The 8,752-nt window shown below is 40.6% G+C and overlaps 1 pseudogene; it reads right to left on the bottom strand.

The window, feature by feature from the left end:
• Nucleotides 1-8,398: 8,398 nt before the first annotated feature.
• LOC127077245 (uncharacterized) lies at nucleotides 8,399-8,498 on the bottom strand (annotated as a pseudogene).
• Nucleotides 8,499-8,752: the final 254 nt, after the last annotated feature.

Raw genomic sequence — 8,752 nt, forward strand, 5'->3', positions numbered from 1 at the left:
TGACCCTGTGCTCAAGAAAGTCTTGTCTTTCGTGCCCGATTCCAGGGGCAAGTGAACCCCCAAGCTATGAATGTTCATATGTTGTCAAGAGAGCCTTTTCAGGCATTGTTTTGACACTTACAACAATGGATGGAGAAGTTCACTCGTCCTGTGAATTCTGATGCAGTCAAGAAATACTTCGCCTAAAATAAAAACAAAAAAGCAGAATAGCTCGCTAAGTCGAACACCCCAAAGGGCGACTTAGGCAAAAAGGAGCGTCTCGGTGGATCGAAAACCCGGAAGGGCGATCCAGGCAAAAGTTAGGGACATTGAATTTTTTTTTTTTGCATCCCGCTAGATTGATCACCTCACACTAGGGCAATCTAGACAAAAATTAGGGATTTGGCAAGTAACTGCATCTTGACAAGACTGTGCTCTATATCTGTCATCCGTCAGGGATTCTCGATTCGTCGTCGACCGAAGCTCTGAATACATCGAAAATTCGAAATGGTAGAGGAAAGGTCATTATGTTCAATGTAGCCCTCTCCAATATATATCACCGATTTCAAACTTGTACAGATCTATGGAGTCTCGTCCTTTGCAGACTACCATTCCATCACATCAATTTGAGCTTTTATTCAATTATTTGCACTCTTATTTGTTTCGACTCAACAAATGTTTTGCGTGTTTTAATTGATAAAGTATCATTGTTTTCAAAATAAACAAATTTTTCAAAATTGTTCTTAAACAAAGTGAACATTCACAATGATGGAAGGATACTTAGGAGATCCGCAGTGCTCTCCCGAGGGTGGTATGATTACCAACAGGTAAGACATTTGTTCGTATCTCGAGCATAACTGTATCTTTTTCCTGTCGAACCTCTTTTGGTTTCTCCTCAGCAAGGTTGTGCAGTGCAGTGTTGGTTGAAGTTGTTTATCTTCATGTTCCCGGTAATACAACATTCTTCCTCCAAGTCCCTGTTAGCCCTATTGTGGGGCATCTCCAGTATAGGTTTGTTTGAGCCCTACCGTGGGGCATTCCCAGCAAGGTTGCTGTTGAAATACTTTTGTGGGGCAGTTCCCCAAGCAGAGTGTTTACTGAAGACGTTAGCGTTCGTCTCTCCAGCAGAGCAGTCTTCTCCTCTCCCCGCAGGATGGTGTTGTTCCCTGATATCCCAGTCTCCAGTGGATTTTCTTGGCTCTCTGGTGACTTTGGTTTTCCCTCCGGAAGAGTGGTACCGGATGGTTGATTCCCGGACCTGTGTGTTGAGCACGCTTGTTTGTCAGCATTTATCATACATTTTTAGGTATCATGCATACATGCATAATTATAGCATTTGGATACTCATGATGCAGTTGTTGCCGTGTATCTGTTGATGGTTGTCTCCTGCTATTTGTTGATACAGATCTCTCTAGTAGATCCTCCCTAGCAGATATGGGTGTGTCTGATCTCTCCATGTAGAGCCAACCCCTTAAGCAGAAAGTGCCTATCCTTTCCTGCCATTTCCCCACTGAGATACATCCTCGTGGATGACGGTTGTTTCCGTTCCCTCCCTACATATAACGGGATGGGTGTTCCCTATTGAGTTCTTTCCTCATTAGGATGAGTCTTGATTCAGTTTGCCTTTTTGGATCGATCCTAAACTGGCTTCCTTGTAACTGTCTCTTGTGCCTCCCTGGGGCATAAATGAATAGTGACTCACTAACCGACATTCATTCATCTTATCCTCAGCAGATTGTGTTGACCTCTGCCTACAAACCAGCAGTTGTAAGTCCTATCTTGGTGGTCTTCTACCTACTAACCGGTAGATGTGAATCCTCCGCTCTCCCCGTTGTGGAGTCGACCTCTTGTGCTCATCCTAGTGATGACGGTTACCTTTCCGTGGTTTTCTACCTACTAACCGGTAGATGTAATCCCCTCTTCGTGGTTATCATTGTCCAGTCTCGGTATTAATATTCCTTTCACCTCTCGGATTTTTGCTTTGAGTAAACAACTTTATTCCTTTTGATTGGTCATCTTTGCATACCTAGTCCTGGTATCCCGATGCCTTTCTTGTCGGTTGATTTATCCATTTAACAACCAACCCGGTTATGGATAATCTTCCTTGCGAGTATGTTATCTACGTTTTGACGGCTATAGATAATATATCTCATGCACTCTTGGGTCGAAGTTGTCCTCCCCAGTTGAGTAAGGTTCGTATTCCTTTGTTCGGAATCGAATGTCCATCCTTTAACAAGTTTGCCTTTGCTCTCTTCAGGATGATGTCGGTCGATTTATCCATTTAACAACCAACCCAGTTATGGATAATCTTCCTTGCGAGTATGTTATCTACGTTTTGACGGCTATAGATAATATATCTCATGCGCTCTTGGGTCGAAGTCGTCCTCCCCAGTTGAGTAAGGTTCGTATTCCTTTGTTCGGAATCGAATGTCCATCCTTTAACAAGTTTGCCTTTGCTCTCTTCAGGATGATGTCGGTCGATTTATCCATTTAACAACCAACCCGGTTATGGATAATCTTCCTTGCGAGTACGTTATCTACGTTTTGACGGCTATAGATAATATATCTCATGCACTTGTTGGTCAGTCTTTTGATTGTTTTCTCCAGCTGAGTAAGGTTCGTATTCCCTATGGAATCGGATGTCCATCCTTTAACAAGACTGCTTTTCTAGCCCTCTTCAGGATGTTGAGTGTTTTGGAAAACAAACCAATTCACGCTTTGGTCGGTCACCTGTTTCATACCTACAACCCGGTATCCTTGGTGTTCCTTCCTGTTTACTCGCTGTCGTGACCTTGATCCCCAGTGAGATCCCCTGCAAGTGTTTAGCCTTGCCCGGATATGTAGATGTCATTACCCTGTCAGCACCCGCGTGTGTTGTTTCTTTGGTGTCGGTAAACACCATCTTTCGGTGATTTCCCAGTCATGCGTAAGTGTCTGGTCTTCTTTGGTGTCGGTAAACACCATCTTTCGGTGATTTCCCAGTCATGTTAAGTGTCTGGTCTTCTTTGGTGTCGGTAAACGCCATCTCTCGGTGCTTTCCCAGTCATGCGTAAGTGTCTGGTCTGCTTTTGATGTCTGTAAACATCATCTTTCGATGTTCGTAACGTCGTCCTCCTTCCCGAGTGAAGTATCCTCCTCTCCGTTGGTGTCGATAAACGTCGAGTTTTTCCCGATCATCCGTTGATGATTTGGTTGTGTTCATTATCCCCAGAAGTATCCTCCTCTCCGTTGGTGTCGATAAACGTCGAGTTTTTCCTATTCGTCCTATGACGTCTAGTTGTACCATTCCCCAAGTGGATTTACCTCTCCGTTGGTGTCGATAAACGTCGAGTTTTTCCCGATCATCCGTTGATGATTTGGTTGTGTTCATTATCCCCAGAAGTATCCTCCTCTCCGTTGGTGTCGATAAACGTCGAGTTTTTCCTATTCGTCCTATGACGTCTAGTTGTACCATTCCCCAAGTGGATTTACCTCTCCGTTGGTGTCGATAAACGTCGAGTTTTTCTCATTCGTCCGTTGACGTCTGATTGTATACCCCTTCCCAGTCATTCATTAATGTCTGGTCGAGTCTCCCTTTCGTCCGTTGACGTCTGGTCGAGTTTTCCTGGTCGTCCCCAGTTGCTTACCTCTCCGTTGGTCTTGGTAAACGTCGAGTTTTTCCTGGTCGTCCCCAGTTGGTTACTTCTCCGTTGGTCTTGGTAAACATTGAGTTTTTCCCATTTCGTCCGTTGACGTATGGTTGTATCTTTTCCAGTCTTTCATTAATGGCTGGTTACCTCTCCGTTGGTTCCGATAAACGTTGAGTTTTTCCCATTTCGTCCCTTGACGTATGGTTGTATCCCTTCCAGCCATTCATTAATGTCTGGTTACCTCTCCGTTGGTTCCGATAAACGTTGAGTTTTTCCTAGTTGTCCGTTGGCATCTAGTTGTGATTTCTTTTCCCATTCATCGCCGTTGTGATGTCTGGATGTGGCCGTATCCTTTGAAAAAAAACAAACCAAAATACCCAGTAATAAATATCAAACCCCAGTGGACGTTTCCATTGGTGGATCCCTGTATTGTGCAAATTCTACGGTTCTTGGTATTCAATCCCTGTTTACCCTGAAAGTCTGACAGCCGTCGCTCTCATCCATTCGGGTTCCCATTTGATTGAATAGGGGCAGCTGTAGCACCTCAAATTTGCACCTACATTTTGTACATACATTTTCATATTAGGTCATTTAACATAACATAGTCCACTGCATAACATTGCAATATTCCTTTGCCCAAGTGCAAGCCATTCAGAAGAATTAGGTCAAACTGGTCAGGAGATCAGTCAATCAAGCAAGCCAATGCAATTCCCATTGAGACAAGGCCCTAGGGTTGGTCCAACATGTTCACATGACCTAGGGGTCCTTTGGAAGTGATTTGGTCAAGGATTGAATGCTCAGAAGTCATCAGTCAATGTGCAGTCCACCAGAAACCCTAGAAGGTCAAATATGGTCAACTGTGGTCAACTGTGCATTTAATTAGTGATTGGATGGTGGGAATTGGTTTGAAAGGGTTCATTCATGTCCATACAAGTCTCATTCAACATTTCAAAGGTCAAGATTGAAGAATTTGAAGTCAGACAAGAAATTTCCAAAAATAGAAAGTTGACCTGTAATTGGAATTTGCCAAAAATGGAAAGTCTTGATCCTCAAAATTACATCATCATACAAGCTTCAAATGAATTTTTGCCCAACATGAAAGTTGAAGATCTTGTTCTCCCATCTCCAAAAAGTCCAAGAACACTCAATTCCCATTTATGGTTGGCAAGTTATGATCAAATCATTCTCAAGAATTTTTGAACTTCAAAGTGGCATATCTTCCAAACCATTTGACCAAATTGGGTGGGTTTTTTTGCTACAAGTCCTATTTGATGTGCTCTATCCAAATCTTTCATCACAATTCACCAAAAACTTACCAATCAAAATAGCCTTTTTCCAAGTGACTTGAATTAATTAAGTGAGGTGAAAAAGTGACCTTTCAAAATAACCAATTCCAACAATTTCTACTAATTGAAAGTGTTCAGAAATCACATTTAGAGTTTGCCCAAAGCCCAAATTCGTGCATGTACATGCACCCCCATGCAACTTGAATGGATTTTAGCAAATTGGTCAAAACACACTTAATTAAGCCATTTCCAATTACACTTCAATTAACCATGATTACAAACACTAAACAGAGTACATATACTACATTTTTCTGCTGCAGAAGCCCTAGCACACCTTGCAAAACCAGATAAAAATCCATTTTCTCTCAAAACTCTCATTCTCCTCACTTGGAATTTTTTCTGAAAATCTCAAAGGAACTTGTGTTGCTATCCATTAGTTCATCATCCACCAACCTTTGTCAAGCTTTTGCAAGCACAAGAACACGACTATAGGGCCATCTTCCACACTGTTCTATCAAAGCTTCTCCCATGGAAGATGTTATTTGGAGCGGATTCAAGAGCAGCTGAACCGAAGTTTCATCTTCATTCACCTACTGCATCATCAAGCTTCGTCTGTTTCAACTCATAACAACTAAACAACTCCAAATCATCACAGTTCTTCAAATCTGGTAAAAAACTCGACTCTCTCCATTCCCAAAATCATGATATGCTTCTTATAGATCTCTTTGCCATGATTGTTTTGAGCTTTGAACCAAGAAAAATGGTTGGATATTAAGGAAGAAATGTTGATTCAAAGTTTGGTTATCATATATGTTTGTGTTTGTTTCTTACTGTTTAGCTCGAATTAATGAAAAATAAACTTGGATTTAGATTGTGTGATGTTTGCTGGTTCGAATGCTATGCTCAATTCCATTTTCTGGGATTTTTGTTCTTCATCATGTTGATGGTGTCACTGTAGCATAAACCCTAGAAACTCATGAACCCAGATTTTCTTGTTGGCTCGTGTTTGTTTGTTCTGTGCATGAAGGCACTGTTTGATTACCATGTGACCAATCACATTGCAACATTCCCTTAAGTGAAACGCTGCGTTTTGATAACACGAAATTATATCACATTTTAAGACTTAATTCAATTAGATTATATTATCATTTACTTTAGTTTATCTCATTTTATCAGATATTATGCAGTATTTCCTTACTATTTATGTCAGGTATCCATTTTGAAGCAAAAGTGGAAAAGGGAGGAAAAGGAGGTGTAAAAGGGAATAAAAAGGAAACGAATAACAAAGACCAAGCCCAGCCCAAAGAAAGTGCACGTTATGCCTGTGACGGGCGTCACAAAGGTTGTGACGAGCGTCACACTAAGTACCCTCTCGTGACGAGCGTCACACATGGTGTGACGGACGTCACACCATTCCCTATATTTTTGGCGCAAGGAACTCAACTGACCACGTTGAAAGCTATTTCCACGCACGCTTAACCCTCGGAACGAAGAGACTGCGCATACGGAAACCCTTGGAAAGCAGTTACACCAGCAGCTGTATAAATAGCAGCTAATTGGGAAGTTTCTGGATCTCCGGTTTTTCCACGCTCATATTGCCGAAGCTCTGCCAATTTTCTTTTCACGCTTTTGCTTATTTTTTTTCTTTTCCAGCACTTAACATTGTTTATTTTATTTATTTCTTTTGCAAGCTTTACATTCTTTTTCCCTTACAAATTTACCTTTCCCGTTTTAGCTTTTAGATATTTTTCGCATAATAGTTTCTACACCGGAAAGTATTGTGCAACTTTATACTGGATTTAACCTTACGTTATATTCCAGTTTTATTTCCTTGATTTAATTTACTGTTTGATTGAAGAATCCAAGAACAAATCCTACCGGCTTGTGGTGGAGTGTTCAAGACTATTGTATTACGCATTTAGGTTCTTTAATCATTATTTAATATTTTGTTTTATTATTTATCTATATTATCTGCCTGGAATGAGTCTGTTTATGCATGATATAAATTCTTATTTATTTAGCATGTCTGGCTAATTTGCCTAGGTATCGGTATGTAAAGTAAGCAGAATAAGGGATCAAGACTGAGTCGGTCTATCTAAACTTAAAATCAAAATCAATCTTTTTACGGTCTCAACTTACAGGTTTAATAACAAGATTTTTTTTACAAAAGTAAAAGACATAAAGAAGTTAAAATCAATAGAGCGAGAGTTTGAGATTTTAACTGGACAGTGTAATTTAGGCATTAATTCTAGATCAGGGCGAGAGCAAGTTTTAGAGTTAATTAAATTCTGACCTTTTCCAAAAAGTATTTTTAAAGATTGAATGTGAGGACGAGAGTTAAGCATTTGGATTTAATTATATAACCTAAGTCAACAGAGCGAGAGTTTGAGATAAGGGTGTTTAAAACGGTCAGTATTTTCTTAAAAAGAGTTTCTGCAACTTTATTGCTTTCAAAATATGGTTTTTGACTTAATTATAAGTGACAGCAACATTAATATAAAATCATGGTTTATTCAACAGAGCGAGAGTTTGAGATAGAACCTTTAACCAATAAAGTTAACCGAAACGATTCATTTTAAAACCAAGAAGCCGACAAAGACTTGATTCCCTAGTTTTGACGAACTACATACCGATATCCGTTTTATTAATATTTAATCTAGATATTAGTTTAGCTCTTAGTTTTTTCCCAAACAATCAAACATTTTCACCTTAGATTTACGTAGTAACCTTAGATAACGGTATATCGATTCATAAGTCCCTGTGGGATCGATATCTTTTAAAACTACGCGATAGAACTGTGCACTTGCAGTTTGTATCCCATTCTCGACTCACCCAGTTGAGCGATCAAGTTTTTGGCGCCGTTGCCGGGGACTTTTATTCAATCGATATCGTAACTCTTCCGTTACGCTGTAGAGACTAAGGTTTCTTTTCCTTCTATTTTCTTTCTTTCGTTGATTTGTATGCCACACACTCGCTCTCAAGGCGAACCGCTCTATTTACGAATCAACGATATCGAACTATATCTCCGAGTCTTACGACGAATTCGGGAATATCGTGCTGAAAACAATCTCCCTCCTATAGACCTTCCTGATCTCAAAGATTTTCCTTCTTTAACCGAGATGGCAGAACCAGCTCGTGCTCTTAGAGATTACGCCGCTCCATCGCAAGATGAACCGCATTCAAGTATTGCTCCGCCCGCAATCGAAGCAAACAACTTTGAACTTAAACCTTCGTTGTTGCAGGCTGTGCAACAGAACCAATTCTCTGGAAATCTTACCGAAGATCCAAACCTTCATTTATCCGTATTTGTCCAATACGCTGATACTGTTAAAGCTAATGGTGTCACTTCAGAGGCAATTCGACTTCATCTTTTTCCTTTCTCATTAAGAGATAGCGCTAGAAGATGGCTTCAATCTCTTCCTTCCAACTCAGTCACCACATGGAACGAGTTGAAGAAAGTTTTTCTTGCCCGATATTTTCCGCCAAGCAAAACAGCTATGTTAAGAGCCCAGATAAACGGATTTAAACAGAAAGACAACGAGTCTCTTTTCGAAGCATGGGAAAGATACAAAGACATGATGAGACTTTGCCCACACCATGGTTTGGAAGACTGGTTAGTAATTCACACATTTTATAATGGTCTCTTATACAATACAAGGTTAACAATAGACGCCGCTGCAGGTGGTGCACTAATGAACAAACCTTACGCTGATGCTTACCAGCTTATCGAGAGCATGGCCCAAAACCACTATCAGTGGGGAACCGAACGAACAACGGTGGAAAAACCTCAACCGAAAACTGGCATGTACGAGATAAGTAACCTTGATCACGTCAATGCAAAAGTGGATGCTTTGGTCC

This window comes from Lathyrus oleraceus, chromosome 4 (genome assembly GCF_024323335.1).
Source record: "Lathyrus oleraceus cultivar Zhongwan6 chromosome 4, CAAS_Psat_ZW6_1.0, whole genome shotgun sequence".
NCBI classification, from domain to species: domain Eukaryota; kingdom Viridiplantae; phylum Streptophyta; class Magnoliopsida; order Fabales; family Fabaceae; genus Lathyrus; species Lathyrus oleraceus.